The sequence below is a fragment of the Babylonia areolata genome, chromosome 7, assembly GCF_041734735.1.
Source record: "Babylonia areolata isolate BAREFJ2019XMU chromosome 7, ASM4173473v1, whole genome shotgun sequence".
NCBI lineage: Eukaryota > Metazoa > Mollusca > Gastropoda > Neogastropoda > Buccinidae > Babylonia > Babylonia areolata.
Genome location: NC_134882.1, coordinates 5,561,749 through 5,584,248, shown reverse-complemented (window position 1 = coordinate 5,584,248; position 22,500 = coordinate 5,561,749). Strand labels below are relative to the sequence as shown.

The 22,500-nt window shown below is 47.5% G+C and overlaps 1 pseudogene across 1 annotated transcript in view; it reads left to right on the top strand.

Moving 5' to 3' along the window:
* The window catches only part of LOC143283683 (proton channel OtopLc-like), an 83,662-nt pseudogene that overhangs the window by 144 nt on the left and 61,018 nt on the right, over positions 1-22,500 (top strand). The window contains exon 1 of the transcript XR_013055439.1: positions 1-1,492. This exon is cut by the window's left edge and continues 144 nt beyond it. The product of XR_013055439.1 is annotated as a proton channel OtopLc-like (transcript). The remainder of the gene's footprint in view (positions 1,493-22,500) is intronic.

The window sequence follows — 22,500 nt, the reverse complement described above, 5'->3', positions numbered from 1 at the left end:
CCTCCCTCCCTCCGCCATCTGCAGACGTACTACGCTATAGCACTGGGAAGTGTAGAGTCTGTGTGTGTGTGAGAACCGTGAAGGGGGGGTGTACTACGGCACTGACTGACTGACTGTCTTACTGACTGTGCGTTGTGAAGCCTGCAAGTTGTTTTCTTCAAGTCGGGCATCTTTGGCTTTTGGCGCGTGCGTGCGTGCGTGCGTGCGGTGCGTTCAAACCACGTGGTGTGAAGGCCAGAACGTGATTGCTGAATATTTGAACTCGCTGTCTTTGTGAAGTAACTGACCATCGCAGACGTGTGTGTGTGTGTGTGTCAGTGCTGGACTTGCAGAGCGTTGAGGCGGTCTTTTCTTGAAGCGGCACGCTACTTACTCTTATTGACTTCCGGGCTATCATCTTTTTTAACTCGTGACTTGAGTGGGGTGACAGACAGAGTGTCTGTCAGTTCATTGCGGTTCAAACTTTGAGCAGCAACCTGCCAGTTTTGTGTTAGGAAGAAGAAGAAGGGAAAACAAAGCAGATCGCTTTTGTGAAGAAATGACAAACTTGAGTGGTGAGAGAGAAAGTTAAGTAACAAAGAGGTCTATACGTTCCTTGTAACCACTTGGTGACAGACAACTTGGCTGGATTTTCTTTTTGATGCATCAAGGGAAAAACACGACTCGGCGACCGAGTTTGTGTCAGTGTGGCCAGTTACCTGCTTCTTACTCTTACTCTATAACACAACAGAAACGAGAGAGGGGTGTTGTTGTTTTCTGGCGATCGATTTGTGCACTCTGAGACTAAACTCAACAACAACAACATAACAGAATCACTACCAGCAACGTAAAAACAAAAACAACAAATAACAAGGTAAAAAGATTTTTTTTTTAAATAAAATTAAAAAAAACACCATGGAAGAGGAGCGAGTCTCCATCGAGGAGGACCTTGCCACCCAGCGGCAGTCTCAGGGCGATGACTCCGTCTTCATCGACGTACCAGACTCGTCCGTCGACAACATCCCCGCCCACGAGTACAGCGATGATAACATCGACGACATCGACGCCGATACGGCAGTGGCTCCCCACTACAACGGCGACCATGTGGAGGAAGAGGAGGGGGTAGGAGGCGGTGATAACCCTCAAGAGCAACCCCCTTACTCCCCACAGCAGCCGGTGGAGGGGGGAGTTCAAGAGGTGGAAGGTGATGACGGTGTCCAACAGCAACTCCAGGCTCAGACTGCACAAGGACTTGCTGCAGTTCCAGAAGCTTCAGAAGCAGCAGTAGCGACGACGACAAACGGTGAAGAACTGCAGAAGGAGGAGGAGGAGGCAGCGGGCGCAGATGCCGCGGTACCCGGGGTGTCCCGGCCACCCGAGGAAGGGGTGGGTGAGGAGGAGGAGGAGGAGGAGGCGATAGAGGAAGCAGCCTTGGCGACGTCCACGCCGGCCAAAAGCCCCAAGGGAAGCAAGGCGCCTGGCAAGAAGACCCTGAAGGAAAGGCTGGGGCAAAGTAAGATTTGTTGTCACAGTCAGTGTGTATTTGGAGAGTGATCGCAAGGCACTGGGTATGAGAGACTTGGTGTCGGCATTCTCTCCCGTCTCTCTGTTTCTCTGTGTCTCTGTTTGCCTCTCTCTGTGTCCTTCCCCCCCCCCCCCCCCACCCACCCCCCGCTCTCTCTCTCTCTTCGTCTGTCTGTCTATCTGTCTACCCCCACCTCTCGATTCGTGTTTCGTCTTGCTATGTGGCTCATGCTTCTTATATATATATATATATAACACTCTTTTCATGTGCGTGTATAATAAGTACAGATTGAAGGACTATTTGACATACACATACACACACTCACACTCTTGTGTGTGTTGTGTGTATGTGTGTGTGTATATATATATATATATATATATATATATATATATATATACGTTTGTGTGTCTTGTGTATACATACATATATACTGGTATATATATATATATACATATATATATATATATATATATATATATATATATATATATGCTTTGACGAAAAACCTCCCTCCTTGAGTATGAAAAGATCTTTTTCTCTTCCTCGTTTTCTAAGTATTGTACCTATTTTGTTTGGGGGGGGCGGGGGGGGGGGTGTTATGTGAGAGAAAAGTGCGTGTTCGTCCAGTCTTTACTGAGTCTACATGAAATATGTGTGCTATTTGCGGTTACATATCTAATATAGATGGTGTGCATGTGGAGAGAGAGAGAGAGAGAGAGAGAGAGAGAGAGAGAGAGAGAGAGATATTAATGAATAAATTACATCGCTTGTGATGTTATTACTACTCTCTCTCTCTCTGTCTCTCTCTGTCTCTCTTTACGTATCTATGTGATGTGAAACCGTGAATGATTTTAAAACGTTAACTGCCAAAGGATATACTCAAGGCAAAATCGGTGCAGGCCATGTATCGCCATGTGGGTGGATTATGTTGTTGTTTTTTTAATGCACAGCACAGCCTCACAGCGGTATTTAAAGACAGACTCTTCGTTAAAATTACATGTTTGTGTTTATCTCCCTGAAGCTGCTTGATAACAGACGGGTATGGAGATAGGAAAGCGGGTGGAACGTTCTCTTCAGGAGCAGTCGAAACGCTCCTTCACCTGTAACTGTCTGTACCTTCAGGAGAGCACTTCAGCTACTGTACTCCCCCCCCCCCACCCCCCCCCCCTTCTCTTCCTTCACCAGTTTTAAAAGAAGTTATTTGTCAACTGTTCAATTTTGTCAGTAACCCACAGACTTGGAGGAATCTGGTGAACAGTTCTCAAGTTCTGTGCGGCGCCCTCATGACTCTTCTCAGAGCTGAGGGAGGGGGAAGAAGAAGTGGAGGAAGGGGTTTTTCGAACAGGTTTCTCTCTCTCTCTCTCTCTCCCTCACACACACACACACACACACACACACACACACACACACACACACACACACACACACACACACACACACACACACACACACACTCACACACAACTCTACTCTACTCTAAAGAAGCTGTTCATAAAATGAATTCTCTAAGCACACACAGATTACATTTTGAATTTGTAGAAAGCATCTTCACCATTTTATTTACTTTTTTTTTTAATGAGTCTTTTAGTGTTTTTGTCTTTAGCCACGAAACAACATGCATGCTCTCGACTTGTAAGAAAGAAAATGAACTAAACGGAACTGAAATGCAGTCAAGTAGTTTCAATCATACCCCCAAAAGACGTCGATTCAGCCAGCATTATTTAAGGTGCCAACACATGAGCCTTTCTGCGCGTCGTACAGTTTAGGAATACTGCCGGATTTTCTTCAGACCAGAGCCGTCCGTCGCGAAGTGAGTGTGGTGAAAACCGCGCCATAACCGCTCCATTCACAAACACCGCACAATGAACAAGTGTCCATTTGTTCCCGGCCCAACCTGGCAAAAAGTCTGCTATCACAATCGACACGTCTGCCTCGAACAAAGCCTCCTTGTAAAAAAGCGTGGGTGATGCTTTTTAACTGACAACCTGAATGTTCCTGATGAAAGACAGCTGGGTGTTTAGAACCCTCTCTCTCATTCACTCCGGCCATAGCTGCCGGAACACAAGGATGAGTTTCTCTGTGAAACACACGTGACTGCAACAGGGTTAGAAACAAGACGCCGATTCTGAGAGGGTGTTTTCTTTCCCGGCACACCTTCTGTGCGATAATCCTACACGTCTCTTGCCGGTAATGACAGCAGTTGTCCATTTTATTCTATCACCACATCCCTCAGACAGTCCAGAGAGGCAGGGGATGGGGGGAAATGGGCTGGGGTGGGAGGTGGGAGGGTGGGGGTGGGGGTTGGGGGGGGGGGACTGAGGTATTTGAAGTATACAGGTCAAGAGGCGAGGCGAGGGAGGGATGAGGTGAAGGTGATGGGTGAGGGGGTCGGGGCAGGAAAAGCAGGTAGGTGGGGGTTGGGGGGGTCTGGAAGAGAAGGGTAGAAGCGTGTACACGTTTTCTCCAACCTCAAAGAGCGACAGCAATAAAGATGCTACAGAAACCACCACTGTGGAGGAGGTTTTGTGCGAGAAAGCGTGGGATCGTGAGAAAACACAAGTGAGAAAGTGTGGGATTGCAACAGAGCATATTGCGAGAAAATGTGGGATTGCAATTAAGCATTAATGCGAGAAAATGTGGGATTGCAGTTGAGCATATTGCGAGAAAATGTGGGATTGCAATAGAGCATATTGCGAGAAAGTGTGGAGTTGCAATGGAGTATATTGCAAGAAAGTGTGGAATTGCATTAGAGTATATTGCTAGAAAATGTGGTATTACAACAGAGCATATGGCGAGAAAGTGTGGGGGTGCGGGAAAAAAACACATCGAGGACAGCTAGCTGTGTATGGGACTGTGTAAATTTCAATAAGACCTCTTTCAACAAGTGATCTGAAAGCTGTGCATCTGGTTTCGAGGCTACCGTTCAATTCAAGTTATTCTAAATACTCTTTACCTGCCAACCTCAAGACCTATGGCACAGCTGACAGCGCGGTAGTCTCCACTCCACCGTGTACGAAAGGCTTTTAAAGAATGATCCAAGGCGTTCGATACTTTGCATTCCAAAACTCTGATCCCTGCACGGAGTGTGAGTCCAAGTCGTTCATTACTTTGCATTCCAAAACTCGGATCCCAACTCTAGTCCTGGGTGTGCGTTACTTTGCATTCTAAAACTAAGTACCCCAACACTGTTCATTTCTTTTTGATTTGCTTCAGAAACGAACTGGTGAAATACCACGGGAAGAGGTTCACAAAGCAGCCTGTTCGAAATAGACTCGAAATCAGATGAGTTTGAGGGAACGTAGGGAGAAAGGTGGCGGGGAGAGGTGCGTGGAAGGGTGGGGGTGGGGGGCCTGAGGGAATGGGAGGGGGGGGAGGGAGGGCGACCAGGAGGGAGGATCAGGCTTCCAAGAATTTCTTAGGCCGTGGGAGATTCGGCTTCAAAGCGATGTTAGCGTCCGTCTAATGGCAACGTTTCCAACGGTTGAATCCACCGATTATTAACAACGAGGGAAAATATCAAGCTGGAAGAGTACAACATCAATCATGCCCATAAGACGGTAAGTCCATCGCTTTTTTTTGGGGGGGGGAGGGGAGGGGGGCGGGGGGGGGGGGGCTGAACCTGTGTGAATAGTCTGCGAAAATGCTTAAAAGCGACCTTGACCCCCCACCTCTCTCTCTCTCTCTCTCTTTGCTCCGCTCTATCCCTCTTGACCTCGCCTCCTCCTCCTCCTCCCCTCCCCACCACACCTCTCCAATGCAACCTTCCCCCCCTCCCCACCACAACTCTCCAATGCAACCTTCCCCCCTCCCCACCACAACTCTCCAATGCAACCTCCCCCCTCCCCACCACAACTCTCCAATGCAACCTCCCCCCCTCCCCAATACATCCTCTCCCCCTCCCCAATGCAACCTCTCCCCCTCCCCAATGCAACCTCTCCCCCTCCCCACCACAACTCCCCAATACATCCTCTCCCCCTCCCCAATGCAACATCTCCCCCTCCCCAATGCAACCTCTCCCCCTCCCCAATGCATCCTCCAATGCATCCTCTCCCCCTCCCCAATGCAATCTCTCCCCCTCCCCAATGCAATCTCTCCCCCTCCCCAATGCATCCTCCAATGCATCCTCTCCCCCTCCCCAATGCAACCTCCCCCCCCTCCCCACCACAACTCTCTAATGCAACCTCTCCCCCTCCCCATCACAACTCTCCAATGCAACCTCTCCCTGTTCCTCTCTCATGTCTCACACATGTTTCTCCCATCCCTGTTTGTCCAAGAGCCCTAGCTGACCTGTATCACAGACACAAGATAAAAGTTCTGGAGGTGATCGTATTTTCCACATGCCACACGAAGCTCTGAGTCCATGGGGTTAAAGAGTACTGGGTATGGTCAGATGTCTCTCGTCTCTGTCTGTCTGTGTGTCTCTCTCTGTCTCTGTCTCTCTCTCTCTTCATATCTCTCTTCATGTCTCTCTCAGTCTGTCTCTGTCTCTATCTCTATCCCTGTCTCTCTATCCCAGGCTCTCTCTCTCTCTCTCTCTCTCTCTCTATCACTGTCTCCCTATCCCTCTCTCTCTCTCTCTCTTCATGTCTCTCTCAGTCTGTCTCTGTCTCTATCCCTGTCTCTCTATCCCCCCCCTCTCTCTCTATGCCTCTCTCAGTCTCTGTCTGTCTGTCTGTCTGTCTGTCTCTCGCTCTCTGTCTCTCTCTCTCTCTTTATTAAGTATTTTATTCAACTCTGTGTTTGTACCAAGTACTGCTAGCTTCAATGAAAACTGTACCAGAAAACAAGCAAGAAAATTAAAAAAAACATTTGTTTTTTGTTTTGTTTTCTTTCTTCTTCTTCTTTTTTTTTTTAACCATGATACCTTCAACACAAAGACTATCAATTGTTGAAACACTAATAAAAAATAAAAAAATTAAAAAAAAATTAAAAACTTGTGTCCGACTAATCGGTTCAGGAACTTGGTATTTACACCAGCTTGATTGTCAGATCTCATGACACATACTGGGAGGTACGGGGGTGTTGTGGGTGGAAGGAAGGAGGACGTTAACAGATTTCTTTGTGTGAAATTCGGGTTGCTCTCCCCAGGGAGAGCGCGTCGCTACACTGAGAGCGCCACCCATTTTTTTGTATATTTTTTCCTGCGTGCAGTTTTATTTGTTTTTTCCTATCGAAGTGGATTTTTCGACAGAATTTTGCCAGGAACAACCCTTTTGTTGCCGTGGGTTCTTTTACGTGCGCTAAGTGCATGCTGCACACGGGACCTCGGTTTATCGTCTCATCATGACTAGCTCCAGACCACCCCACTCAAGGTCTAGTGGAGGGGGAGAAAATATCAGCAGCTGAGCCGTGATTCGAACCAGCACGCTCAGATTCTCTCGATTCCTATGCGGACGCGTTTCCTCTAGGCCATCACTGCACTCCACATCGAAAGATTTGAAAAATAACATTGTAAGGTTACTTGTTTTTGATTCTATACCTCTCCGTCTATAATAGATATAATAGAAATAACGGAAATGTCCAGTTTGCTGAAAAGACGGGGCCTGTTGTACGATCATGTGGGTTTGTTGTTGTTTTTCTTGTGGTCCAGAATTTGGGATATTTTTTTTATTTCGATGATGACGAATAATGACGACATATGCTGCAATGGAGGTCTTGGTCGGTTTGGGACTAGTTGACAGGGCTGGACTCATGATATCTCTTGGTGCCAGCCAGGCTCAGAAATACAGATACATGCAGTGCTGGTCAGAAAATTATTTTTTTGAGCAGCACTCATAAAGACGCATCCACGAAGCGGATGATCCTCGGCTGTGTGTGAGTCCAGTCTTTCCTCGTGGGTCCATAGCACACTAGACTCAGGTTCAATGGTGACTTTTGTCATCACATACACGCGCGCGCGCACACACACACACACACACACACACACACACACACACACACACACACACACACACACACACACACACACACACACACACATTTTCCTTAACGTTCTCTCTCTCTATCATGCCTTTCCTCCACTTAAAAAAGAAAAAAGAACCCGAACACGAACTTACAGCACGATTTCAGCATAGTGTGACTGTGCCAGCAATGTGCCGCCGCTGCCAGGAATGATGAATGGAAATTCAGAGAGAAGCAAAACCAAACAAACACAAAACAAACTCCGACAGACTGGGCATTTTGCCTGACAAAACCCCGTGTTCCCAGGCCTCCTTCCCCATCACTCACATCTTCCCATCCGGACGTGGTGATTGTCTAGACCTGCCCTGCTGGCATGTATATTGATAGACAGATAGACAGACCTCAGTGTCTGTGAAACACGTTTCAAACCCCACCATCACCACCACCATCACCACCACCACCACCACCACCACAACCATCACCACCGCCACCACCACCACCACCACCGCCACCACCACCACCACAACCATCACCACCGCCACCACCACCACCACCACCACCACCACAACCATCACCACCGCCACCACAACCATCACCACCGCCACCACAACCACCACCACCACAACCATCACCATCACCACCGCCACCACCACCACCACCACCACCACCACCACCACAACCATCACCACCGCCACCACCACCACCACCACCATCACCACCACCACAACCATCACCACCGCCACCACCACCACCACCACCATCACCACCACCACAACCATCACCACCACCGCCACCACCACCACCACCACCATCACCACCACCACAACCATCACCACAACCATCACCATCACCACCGCCACCACCACCACCACCACCATCACCACCACCACAACCATCACCACCACCATCACCACCACCACCACCATCACCACCACCACAACCATCACCACCGCCACCACCACCACCACCACCATCACCACCACCACAACCATCACCACCGCCACCACCACCACCACCACCATCACCACCACCACAACCATCACCACCGCCACCACCACCACCACCGCCACCACCACCACCACCACCACAACCATCACCAACACCACCACCACCACCACCCTCCGCCATGACCTCACACGACGGTCTGTTTATTTGGCTGTGACGAAGAAAGATCTAACGACGGCTGGCCACGTTCCAGAGTTGCGGTCAGCTGCAAGTCTTGTTATTAACCTGGCATGCATCAATGACTGTGCTGACTTTAGGGGATGGGGGCGCGGGGGGGGGGGGGGAGTGTGTGTGTGGGGGGGGGGGGGAGTTGGAGTTGTATGATGAAGATGGACAGGTCCAAGAGCCCGAACTTCTCCCATCTGCTCTCATCGGACAGGTCTTGTGTGGCCTGCCTCGCTGTAACCAGTCCTGCTGCTGGCTCTCGTCTGGGTGGTCAGGTCCTACCCGCCCTGGCTCGTCGAGGTGAGGGATGGATGCTGGCATGAACCAGCTGGTTTCTGACATTGCTGAACTTCGCAAGATTCCTGCATTTATATATGGGAGTGCACAAAGAATGTGGAGTGAACTTTTTTTCTTCTTTTTTAAGTCATTTTTTTCTTTTACATGTAGACAAATATGCAACAACAAAAACAACAACAATTTCACACCATATACAATTGTAATAAACTAAAGACATTAATAATAATAAGTAAAATAGGATAAAGTAGACAGGGCATAAGTCAGTGGATGAGTTTTGTTAGAGTCAGCAACGATAGTTTACCCCTCACGTCAATCATCAGATAATGATATTTATATATAAAAAAAAAATTGTAATTTAAACACTCACACAAACAAAAACATCACCACACGAAAGATCCCATGGGAAGAAGTGGTTATAAAGAGGACATTTGACAATAATACAAGTATTAACTACTGGAGAAAAGAAAACATTGGCTTAGTTCCATTGCACATCAAATCTAGCTACTTCATTTTTTACATACGCATTATGCCGTTCAGTTTTATACCTCGCATAAAGCTGTTTTAGAAAGGCATGCAGACCTGGTGTGCATTTTTCAATTTTGCATTTGTAGACATATAGTTTGGCAAACATTATAATGAAATCAAATATATTATCTGTTTTTAAATGCTATGCAACGCCGAACAGTATTAACCTGCAACAGATCTTAATGTTGTAGGCATTTTCACATTTTTCATTAAACAATTTTTCTAAAGAGGTCGAAAAGGACTGTATATGTATACAATGCCACAAATAATGTTCCATGGAGTCTCTTGCGTCATTACACAGCATGCAGTTATTGGTATCAGATACTCCCATAACACTTAAGACAATGTGGAGTGAACGTTTTCCACGGTCTCTTGGTGTGTCTCGGACTTTGACGGGCGCAATAGCCAAGTAGTTAAAGCGTTGGACTGTCAGTCTGAGGGTCCCGGGTTCGAATCACGGTGACGGCGCCTGGTGGGTGAAGGGTGGAGATTTTTACGATCTCCCAGGTCAACATATGTGCAGACCTGCTAGTGCCTGAATCCCCTTCGTGTGTATATGCAAGCAGATCAAATACGCACGTTAAAGATCCCATAATCCATGTCAGCGTTTGGTGGGTTATGGAAACAAGAACATACCCAGCATGCACACCCCTGAAAACGGAGTATGGCTGCCTAAATGGCGGGGTAAAAACGGTCATACACGAAAAAGCCCACTCGTGTGCATACGAGTGAACGTGGGAGTTGCAGCCCACGAACGCAGAAGCAGAAGAAGAAGTCTCGGACTTTAATAACTCTCTCCATACGAACGGCGAAAGAGACGACGTTAACAGCGTTTCACCCCAATTACCACCATCAAAATATTGCAAGCGGAAGGCTCTTATACTGAAGAGGTGAATGTTGACAAAGAATACCACAATTCTGACGACGGAAGCTAAAGGCTGGGTCATAGAGACACCCACTGGACATCCGAGGGGTCTGTGTAGAGGAGAAGAGAGGACAGGCCGTACTGAGTGAGTTAACAGCGTTTCACCCCAATTACAACTATCAAAATATTACAAGCGGAAGGCTCTTACACTGAAGAGGTGAATGTTGACAAAGAATACCACAATTCTGACGACGGAAGCTAAAGGCTGGGTCATAGAGACACCCACTGGACATCCGAGGGGTCTGTGTAGAGGAGAAGAGAGGACTGGCCGTACTGAGTGAGTTATACCACACTTGCTAGATGCTTCCCTGGCCGGGTCTCTGGACGCATTAGACAGTCCAGGCGCTCCTTGTCCACCGTGCGCTCCTCTGGCCAGTTTTCTGCTGTATGTGACAGCCATAGACAGGACTGAGAGGAAACACAGAGAGAGAGAGAGCAGGGCAAGGGAAGAGACAGAGACAAAGAGAGAGAGAGAAAGTGAGTAGGGCGAGGGAAGAGAGAGAGAGAGTCAGAGACAGAGACAGAGAGAGTCTGAAGAGAGAGTCAGAGACAGAGAAAGAGACAGAGACAGGTCTGAAGTTTCTCTTCATTGTTTCTCTTCAGTCTTTTCACCTAGGGTAGTGTCGGTTACTGGCCGAATCTGGCTATTTTGTTTTGCGAATATGGTGAATTCTTCATTTTCGGTCTGATAATTACTATTAAAAAAATTTTTTTTTTAATGAAAACTGGTCGTCAACGTCCAATCAGAAATGAAAGGATGTTATTATTACGTCGACTGATATAAAAGCCTTGAAAAGATTGATATATATGCTTAAAACTGATTTTTTTTTTTTTTTTTCCTTTTTGAAGATTGACTTTTTTTTCCTTTTCTGTTTGTTCTCCTGGGCTCTGGCAGTCTCTCTGTCCCTCTGTTGCTGTTACTAATTGGTCCATTCCCAGCTTTCTCTGTCACTCTCACTCCTTCTCTCTCTCTCTCTTTCCTTCTCTCACCTTCTCTCTCCATTTCTCTCTCTCTCTCTTTCCCACCCCTCTCTCTCTCCCCCCCTCTCCTCTCTCTCCATCTCCCCCCTCTACTTCTCTCTACCCCCCTCTCCTCTCTCCTCTCTCCCTCTCCTTCTCTATATCCTCCCTCTCCCCCCTCTCTCCTCTCTCCCTCTCCTTCCCTCTACTTCTCTCTACCCCCCCCCCTCCCCTCTCTCTCTCGTCCCTACTTACCCTCATGACCCTCATTAACAGTACAGCGTGGCGATCAGACATTAAAAACAAACTCCCCAATGAGCGGGGGCGGGAACCATCTGCCATCTGTCGCTCTGTGTACATGGATGTTTATATTAGTGGCACCAAAGACCCTGGATATACCACCACACTCCCTCCACTCTCTTTGGTGATAGTAAGGGGGGGTTACAGGCTCTGTGGAATGAATTTTGTGCAGCACTATCAACCAGCATGGCATATAACACCTCACTGCGCTGACTGACTGGTGGCTAGTTAGCGTATGGTTTCAGTTATCAGTTTCAGTTTCAGTAGCTCAAGGAGGCGTCACTGCGTTCGATCGGACAAATCCTTATGGTGGTGTACCACATCTGCCAAGCAGATGCCTGACCAGCAGCGTAACCCAACGCGCTTAGTCAGGTCTTGGGGAAAAAAATAGAGTAAATAAATAATAGATAAATACATAAAAAAGAACTACTACTACTACTAATAATAATATGTATAAGGCGCAAAAACTTCATGAAGTCAACTATAAGCGTACAAAAAAAAGAATTTTTAATAGAATAAAATGAAAATAAATAAATAGCGAATGGACACACACAAACTCACACGCACGCACGCACACTCACACACACACACACACACACACACACACACACACACACACACACACACACACACACACACACACACAGAGAGAGAAAACGGTGATGCTAGACAGTTTCAGTTCTGCATACACCACCACATTTATAACAAGTTATTCACAAATCTAATAAGAAGAAGTCCTATGAAGAAAATGTGCGCTATATAACTGCTTCTTCTTCTTCTTCTTCTTCTTCTTCTTCTTCTTCTTCTTCTTCTTATCATTATATTTATCATTGTTATTAGCTTTCTTCTTACTATTATGAACTGCTCATTCAACTTGTCACGGTGCTCATCTAGCTAGCGCCTGAAGATGGCTTCTCGCACGCAGAATGAAATAAATGAATCGTCACAGAACTTTAACAGCATGCTCAAAATATTATGCCGACAGGCCGTGATACAACCTACGCCCATTCAACCCATCTGTACCCCCTCACCCCACCCCATCACCCCCCCCCCTCTCTCTCTCTCTCTCTCTCCATCGACCATCTCCCTCCCTCTCCCTCCCTGTCTCAGGTGGGTAGCTCCGGATCGCCTGTTGAGGATGATGAATTAGTGTTGGTTCCAACATAGAGGAACGCCCTTTAATTTCATCGTCTCTGGTCCCGCCCTAAACAAAGCCGCTTCTCTTCTGCGCTGACTCCGTATCGCGGAAATGTACTGACTGTGTTCAGTGCTGGAAGACTTTTATTAGTTTTGCAGAATGGTGTTGAAAGGCTTTTGTGAAGACCCGTGCTTCCTTTGCTTCTCAGATTGCGCTCTACACGTGAGATGACTGTGCAAGGTTGTGTGTGTGTGTGTGTGTGTGTGTGTGTGTGTGTGTGTGTGTGTGCACGGGTACGTGTGTGTGTGTGTGTGTGTGTGTGTGTGTGTGTGTGTGTGTGTATGGGTACGTGTGTGTGTGTATGGGTACGTGTGTTTGTGTGTGTGCGTGTGTGTGTGTGTGTTTGTGTGTGTGTGTGTGCATGGGTATGTGTGTGTGTGTGCATGGGTACGTGTGTGTGTGTGTGTGTGTGCGTGTGTGTGTGTGTGTGTGTGTGTGTGTGTTTGGGTACGTGTGTGTGTGTGTGTGTGTGTGTGTGTGTGTGTACGTGTGTGTGTGTGTGTGTGTGTGTGTGTTTGCATGGGTATGTGTGTGTGTGCATGGGTACGTGTGTGTGTGTGTGTGTGTGTGTGTGTGTGTGTGTGTGTGTGTGTGTGTGTATGTGTGTGTGTGTACCTGTGTGTTTACTTGTTTACAAAAAAACAACAACATCAAAACAATGAACGCCCTCGCCCCCTATCCCACAACTTCTTCCTCCAGGCGTCACCCCTACTGCCACAATATGCACAGCTGTTTTGGGGTGTAGTGTCCATGAAAATGAATGGTGTAATGTACGTACCTCACTGTGCAGTATCAAAACATCTCCACAGGCTTCATTGCACGACTGAAAACTGAGCCGCGGGTTTCGTGTGTTTGATATACAGTAAATTAATCCTGCCCTCCCTTCCTCCAATTCTCACTCTCTGTCTCTCTGCCTACCTCTCTCTCTCTCTCTCTGTCTTTCTCTCCCTGTCTTTCTCTCCCCTCTCTGTCTGACTTTTTATATATGTCTCTGTTTCTGTCTCATCCCTCGCGCGACTCTCTCTGTCTCTGTCTCTGTCTCTGACTCTCTCTCTCTTCCCTCGCCCTACTCTCTTTCTCTCTCTGTCTCTGTCTCTTCCCTTGCCCTGCTCTCTCTCTCTCTTCCCTCTCCTACCCCCCCCCCCTCTCTCTCTCTCTCTTCCCTCTCCTACCCCTCTCTCTATATCTTCTCTCTCCTACCCCCTCTCTCTCTCTCTTCCCTCTCCTACTCTCTCTTCCCTCTCCTACCCCCTCTCTCTCTCTCTCTCTGTTTCCTCTAGGTCCTGTCTATGGCTGGCTGTCTGTCTTTCTCTCGGTTTCTGTCTGTATGTCAGTCTGTCTGTCTGTCTGTCTCTCTCTCTCTCTCTTCCCTCGCCTACCCTCTCTCTCTCTCTCTCTCTCTCTCTCTCTCTGTATCTGTTTCTGTTTCTGTCTCTGTTTCGATATCTGTCTCCCTGTCTCTCTCTCTCTCTGAAACTGATATCATCAAAGAGCCACTTGTGTCTTTGCCGCTGTGGAGATCAGATCGCTTTTTCTGATAGGATTTCTGAGCACTCCAAGACTCGGCATTCTGTGTGGTCTCACTTTTGTCTATACATAGAAATTAAAGGAAAGATACTGCGGCACAGAGAGAGAGAGAGAGAGAGAAGGGGGAGCGGAGAGAGAGGGCGGGGAGAGGGAGAGAGAGAGAGAGGAGGGATTGAGGGAGAGACAGAGAGAGAGAGAGAGAGAGAGAGAGAGAGAGAAGGGGGAGCGGGGAGAGAGGGCGGGAGAGAGAGAGAGAAAGAGAGAGGAGGGATTGAAGGAGAGAGAGAGAGAGAGAGAGAGAGGAGGGATTGAGGGAGAGAGAGAGATAGAAGAGAGAGCGGGAGGATGGACGGAGGAGGTAGGGAGGGAGGGAGGAGGATTGGGAAGAACAAGGTATGTGTTTGTAAACATCGCCCCAGGCGCCGCAGTGGCCTAAAACAAGGGAGACAACAACACAAAAGAGGAGCGGCAGATAAAAGAGGAACACGAGTTGCTTGTTGGCGGCTTGAAGAAAGCAGCAACCACCCTGCCCGTTAGCGAGAGGGTCTCTGAGTTCAAGTCTGTGTGTGTGTGTGTGTGTGTGTGTGTGTGTGTGTGTGTGTGTACGTGTGTGTACGTGTGTGTGTATGTATGCATGCGTGTCACACACACGCACGCATGCATACATACACACACACGTACACACACGTGTCACACACACGCACGCATGCATACATACACACACACACATATACACACATGCACACACACACACACACACACACACACACACACACACACACACACACACACACACACACACACACACACGTGTGTACACACACACGTATGTACACACACACGCACACACACACACACAACACACACATACAGACCTGATCTCATATACTGTCTACCTGCGTTGGAGGTAAGCTTTACATTATCATTTTGATTTTTCAAGATTAGCAGGTAACTTAACTGCTGACTGGCTGACAGACTGATGTTCTGCTGACGAAAGAAACGGTATACACAAGGTGACAGGCATGCAAGATTTTAAATTTTAAAAAAATCAACAAAAAAACCAACACAATTAACTGGTTAACTGTAGCGATGCCAGAACTCACCGCTCACTGCACAGCATCCACCTCCCAACCCCCACCACCATCCCCCTTCCTCCCTCCCTCTTCTTACTCTGTCTCTGCCTGCCTCTCTCTCTCTCTCTCTCTCTCTTTCTCTCTTTGTCTCTGTCTCTTCCCTTGCCCTGCTCTCTCTCTCCCTCTCTTTTCCTTCGCCCACCGCTTCTCAGTCCTGTCTTTTGTCTGTCTCTGTCTCTCTGTCTCTGTCTGTCTGTCTGTATGTCTCTCTCCCTCTCTCTCTTCGTGTGTCCTGGAATAGGACTCACCGCTCACTTGCACACCATCCATCCCCCCCCAACCCCCACCCCCCTCCATCCCCCACCACCATCCCTCGCCGCCGCTCACCAATGATGCATGGAAGTTGTTGCGGCTCACAGATACACAGGCTCGCCACACGCACGCACGCACACACACACACACACACACACACACACACTTACACACATACAGACAGACACCACACACACACACACACACACACACACACACACACTTACACACATACAGACAGACACCACACACACACACACACACACACACACACACACACACACACTTACACACACACACACACATAATTACACACACACACACACACACTTACACACATACAGACAGGCACCACACACACACACATCCGCGCACACACACACACACATCCGCGCACGCACACACACACACACACACACACACACACACACACACACACACGCTAACACACATACAAACAGACACCACACACACACACACACACACACACACACACACACACACACACACACACACACACGCAAACACACACACACACGCAAACACACACACACACACACACACACACACACACACACACACACACCTCGCAACTAGACTGCTTTTGTTGTTGTCCAGTTCATGGATGCGCGCGTGTAGATGTGTGTGTGTGTCTGTGCGTGTGCAGGTGTGTGTGTATGTGTGTGTGTGTGTGTGTGTGTGTGCGGATGTGTGTGTGCGGATGTGTGTGTGTGTGTGTGCGCGCGCGCGCGGATGTGTGTGTGTGTGTGTGCGTGTGCGGATGTGTGTGTGTGTGTGTGTGTGTGTGTGTACGTGTGTCTGTGTGTCTGTCTGTCTGACGGCCTTCAACGTACCACGGACAGAACTTGATGTTGTATGTGGGTGGGCGGGGAGGTTGGGCGGTAGACTTATGTGGGTGGCCAGGTACGATGAGGGGGTAGAGGAGGGTGCGTGGGGGGGGGGTGTTAATGAGGGGGAGGAGGGGGAGTGGGCATCAGGATAACGTGGGGGGGGGGGGGAGTGGGGGAACAGTGTGGTCTCTTTTTCGCCACCCTACCTCCCTACCGGTGTCTATCTGTGTCCATCTTCTGTTACCATGTTTCTCTCTCTCTCTCACACGCGCGCTTCTCCCTCTCTCCCTCCCCCCCCCCCCTCTCTCTCTCTCTCTCTCTCATGGACACACACGCACGTTCTCTCCCACGCGCGCGCACCCACCCCCCCCCTCCACACACGCACACACATACACACATACACTCACACACACACGCCTAACTTTATCATGAAGTTATCACTTACTTTCATCCTCGCCTCTACCAGTGAGCCCTTTATTTATGTATTTATTTATTTATTCATTTACTCATTTATTTACTTTTTTTCTTTTTCTTTTTTTATTATTTGTTTATTAGCTCTCGCATCTGTTGCTTCTTTCGTAGATTCTGTTGTTGGTTTTTTGTTGGTTTTTTGTTTGTTTGTTTTTTTCCCAGGAAATCGGCACTGGAATCATGTTCCCTCTCATCATCTACATACCTACGTGCCTACACCCTTCCTCGGCATATAGCTGTACAGTCCAGCCATTCCATGCAATTTTTTGCTTTGTTTTTGGTTTTGGTTTTGGTTTTAGACTGAAATAAACCACTTCACGCTTGAGTTGCGCTCTGTTATACACGACTGCTACAGAACTTTATCCGGTGTCCGACGAACGGTAAAAGCAGTCGCTGAATTCTCGCCCGAGGTTCTTTCATGTTCCGATCCTAGGTTTCGGAACACCTGGGCTGGTTCGCATGGGCGAGCTTTGCGGTGATGAAGTGTTGCTTGGCGTCAAGATTGGTGTCATATACTGTGCCGTGTCATACTCGAATGCATCAGTTTGACATGGTAAGTATGTTCAACCAAACAGGGAGTTTACTTGAAACTCTCCATCCATTTTGGTGTGATAATCATACTGTACCATATCAAACTGATGCATTTGAGTTTGACATGGTAAGGTTTTTTTTGTTTTGTTTTTTTGTTTTTGTTGTTTTGTTTTGTTTTGTTTGTTTGTTTGTTTTTAATTAACCAACAGGGATTATATTTTTAACTCCTCATTTCGGTGTCATATACAGTACCGTGTCAAACTGATGCATTAGAGTTTGACATTTGTATTTGTATTTCTTTTTATCACAACAGATTTCTCTGTGTGAAATTCAGGCTGCTCTCCCCAGGGAGATTCTTCTACAGCATTTTGCCAGGAATAACCCTTTTGTTGCCGTGGGTTCTTTAACGTGCGCTAAGTGCATGCTGCACACGGGATCTCAGTTTATCGTCCCATCCGAATGACAATGTCCAGACCACCACTCAAGGTCTAGTGGAGAGAGAGAAAATATCGGCGGCTAAACCGTGACTCGAACCAGCGCGCTCAGATTCTGTCGATTCCTAGGAGGACGCGTTACCTCTAGGCCATCACTCCACACATGCTAAGTATTCATATATAACCACAACAGGGAATAGTGTACTACAAACTCCCCATGTTTGCCCTAAGTGTATAGGATTAGCGTAGATTTGGGAACATTCTGAACATCCAACAACCTATGTGCTGCTAAAATACCTCATGCAATCCCTGGCGTGGTGTGAAGGGTGGAGAATATTGACTGATTGATTGATTGATTGATTGATTGATATGGATACTTATATAGCGCCTATCCTCGGTCGGAGACCAAGCTCTAAGTGCTTTACAAACACGAGGTCATTTGCACAACAGGCTGCCTACCTGGGTAGAGCCGACTGACGGCTGCCATGCACTGGGCGCTCATCATTCGTTTCCTGTGTCATTCAATCAGATTTCAGGCACGCACACATACACACTCAGACAGCCATGTAACATGTTACGTGTATATGACCGTTTTTGTTTATCTACCTCACCATGTAGGCAGCCATACTCCGTTTTCGGGGGTGTGCATGCTGGGTGTGTTCTTGTTTCTATAACCCACCGAACGCTGACATGGATTACAGGATCTTTAACGTGCGTATTTGATCTTTTGCGTGTGTATACACACGAAGGGGGTTCAGGCACTAGCAGGTCTGCACATAAATTATGTTGACCTGCGAGATCGGAAAAATCACCACCCTTGACCCACCAGGCGCCATCACCGAGATTCGAACCCGGGACCCTCAGATTGAAAGTCCAACGCTTTAACCATTCGGCAATTGCGGCTATTTTCCCGATCTCCCAGGTCAACGTATGTACTGGCCGGCTAGTGCCTGAACCGCCATCATGTGTCTAAATAAGCATGCAGTTGATTAAATACGCACATTAATTAAAGACCCTGTCAATCATACCAGATATTCGGTGATTTATAGAAACAAGAACATACCCGCACATAAGAACATACCCAGCATGCACACCACAGAAATCGGGGTATGGCTGCCCCAAATGAAGGGGGGAGGGGGAGGTGGGGTAAAAACTGGCCATATAATACACGTTAAAGCCCACTCGTGTATTCGAGTGAACGCGGGATTTGCAGCCCACGAACACAGAATGACACAACCCCCCATACCACCCACCCCACCCCCCATCCACCCCCGCCCCCCAAAAAAAAATTCCAAGGGGGCGTGAATGGAGGAGAGGGGCAGGGGGGGGGGGAGAAGTATGGGGGCGGGGGGCGTGGGGAAGGGTGCGGGGTGCAGGGTTATTTGGGTGGAATAGAATCTTTACGGCGGTTCCCTGACTTGGCAGCCAGCCTGAAAATAAAATGATAATGATGACTTGTAATCTGTCTTCGGGGAACCGTCTTGGCTTCCGCATAGTTTTGGTGTAGTGTGGGGAAGTGTGTTGTAGTGTGGGGTGGTGTGGGGTAGTGTGGTGTAGTGTGGGGTAGTGGAGTGTAGTGTGGTGTAGTGTGGGGTGGTGTGGTGTAGTGTGGTGTAGTGTGGTGTAGTGTGGGGTAGTGTGGGGTAGTGTGGTGTAGTGTGGGGTAGTGTGGTGTAGTGTGGTGTAGTGTAGTGTTGTGTGCTATAGTGTGGGGAAGTGTGGTGTAGTGTAGTGTAGTGTGGTGTAGTGTGGTGTAGTGTGGTGTAGTGTTGTGTTGTGTGCTATAGTGTGGGGAAGTGTGGTGTAGTGTAGTGTTGTGTGGTGTAGTGTGGGGAAGTGTGGTGTAGTGTGGTGTAGTGTGGGGAAGTGTGGTGTAGTGTGGGGTAGTGTGGTGTTGGGTGGTGTAGTGTGGGGTAGTGTCGTGTAGTGTGGGGAAGTGTGGTGTTGGGTGGTGTAGTGTGGGGTAGTGTGGTGTTGGGTGGTGTAGTGTGGGGTAGTGTGGTGTTGGGTGGTGTAGTGTGGGGTAGTGTGGTGTAGTGTGGGGAAGTGTGGTGTTGGGTGGTGTAGTGTGGTGTAGTATGGTGTAGTGTGGGGAAGTGTGGTGTAGTGTGGGGAAGTGTGGTGTAGTGTTGTGCGTGTGCGGTGTGAGGTGGTGTAGTGTGGGGTAGCGTGGTGTAGTGTAGTGCGTGTGCGCTCGTGTGCGTGTGTGTGTGTGCGCTCGTGTGCGTGTGTGTGTGTGCGTGTGTGTGTGTGTGTGTGTGTGTGGATCTGTGTGTATCTGCGTGTTTTGCAGCACGCTTATTTTTCTTCCCTGGTGTGAAATATCGGCCATGTAAAATGGAACATTGGCGTTGGTGCTGGAAATGGGTTCCAGGCTATCACTCATCTCTCTCTCTCTCTCTCTCTCTTCTTTTTCTTTCCTTCTTTTTTTTTTCTCTCGTATTTTTTAGGTTAATTCAGTTCCCACTGCCCCGTTCCCCATCCCTGACTCAGCCTCTCTCTCTGTCTTTCTGTCTCTCTCTGTCTCTCTCTCTGTCTCTGTCTCTCTCTGTCTCTGTCTCCCTCTGTCTGTCTCTGTTTCTCTATCTCTGTCTCCCTCTGTTTCTCTGTCTCTGTCTCTCTGTCTCTGTCTCCCTTTGTCTGTCTCTGTCTCTGTCTCTCTGTCTCTCTCTGTGTGTGTCTCTCTCTATGTCCTCTCTTTGTCTGTCTCTCTGTGTCTCTCTCTGTGTCTCTCTGTCTCTGTCTTTGTCTCTCGGTCTGTGTCTCCCTCTGTCTCTCTGTCTGTGTCTCTGTCTCTCTATCTTCTTCTTCTTCTTCTTTCTTTCTTGTAACGGAATGTGAATGTAAATAGCCCTGCTGTTTGATGACTCACTTCATGTGTGTTTAGGTTTTCTTTGCGGTGTGTTTAGTATTTGTGTGATGGGGGTTTTATGTTTTAGGGGAGGGCGGCTTGTGTGTGTAGGGGCGGGGCGGGTGGGGGTGTGGCAGTGGTGATTGAGGCTTGTTGTTGTTACTGGGGGTTTTTGGTGGGTTTTTGGGGGGGGTGTGTGGGGGGGTGGTTGCTGTTGTTTTTTGTTGTTTTTATTTGTTTTGGCTTGTCTGTTTCGTTTTTAATTTTCTTTTTTCTTCCGCTCTTGATTTCCCATATCTTATTTTCGTTGGTTTGTTGTTGTCTTTGTTTGTTTGTTTTTTTTGTTTTGTTTTTGGTTTTTGGTTTTTTTCGGTTTTTTGTTGGGTTTTTTGTGGGGTTTTTTTTGGGGGGGTGGGGGGGTGGGGTGGTGGTGGCTGGGGTTATATACAGTGCAAAAGTAGACACCCTGCTGGTTTTGTGTTTCTTATCTACGCTGTTTGCATTTCTGTATGTCAGGAGGGTGTGTTTTGTTTGTTTGGTTTTTTTTTTCTTTTTCTTTTTTTGTTTTTTTTTAATCTCTGTTTATTCGTTTTCGCACCGTGAGCTGGAATCTCCGCAGCTGGTTTTTGTTGTTGTTGTTGTTGTTGTTTCGTTTTTTTTGTTTTGTTTTTGGTTTTGGTTTCGTTTGGTTTTGTTTTACGGCACGACTTAAGTAGTTCTCTTGCCGTTTTCGTTTTTGTATGTGTCGTTATCTTTCTCGGTTTTTGATGTAGATTTCAGTGTTTGTGTTCCTTTCTGTTTTGTTTGTTTTGGTTTGGTTAGTTTGTTGTTGGTTTTTTTATCAGTTTTGTTGTTCGGTTTTGTTTGGTTTTTTGTTTTATTGTCGTTGTTGTTGTTGTTTGTTTTTTTGTTTGTTTGTTGTTGTTGTTTTGGGGGGGTTGTTTCTTTGTTTGTGCGTATTTCTCATTGCTTTGTTTTGTGTTTTGTTTGTTTAATACTTTGGATTGTTTATTTGTCTGTTTGTTAGGTTTGTTTAATGGTTCATCTTGTGTCTACCGTAACCATATGTGGCTAAACGTTGATGATGACGACAGTATAATAATAATAATAAGAAGAAGAAGAAGACGAAAACGAAGAAGAAGAATAAAAAAAGAAAAAAAAAGGAGGAGAAGAAGAATTCACAAAATGATTGAAGTCTGGTCGGGTCTCAAGCCGGTGTTAACATTACATTCCCACTTGTCCAGCAGATAGGCCAGTGTAGTAGACAAAGACCCCATTCCAGCAGTACATGTGCATGTTACGCAAACTTCCACATAGATAGAATGACGGATGGGTGCAATAGCCGAGTGGTTAAAGCGTTGGACTTTCAATCTGAGGGTCCCGGGTTTGAATCACGGTGACGGCGCCTGGTGAGTAAAGGGTGGAGATTTTTACGATCTCCCAGGTCAGCATATGTGCAGACCTGCTAGTGCCTGAACCCCCTTCGTGTGCAAGTGCATGCAGAAGATCAAATGCGCACGTTAAAGATCCTGTAATCCATGTCAGCGTTCGGTGGGTTATGGAAACAAGAACATACCCAGCATGCACACCCCCGAAAGCGGAATATGGCTGCCTACATGGTGGGGTAAAAACGGTCATGCACGTAAAAACCCACTCGTGTACATGCGAGT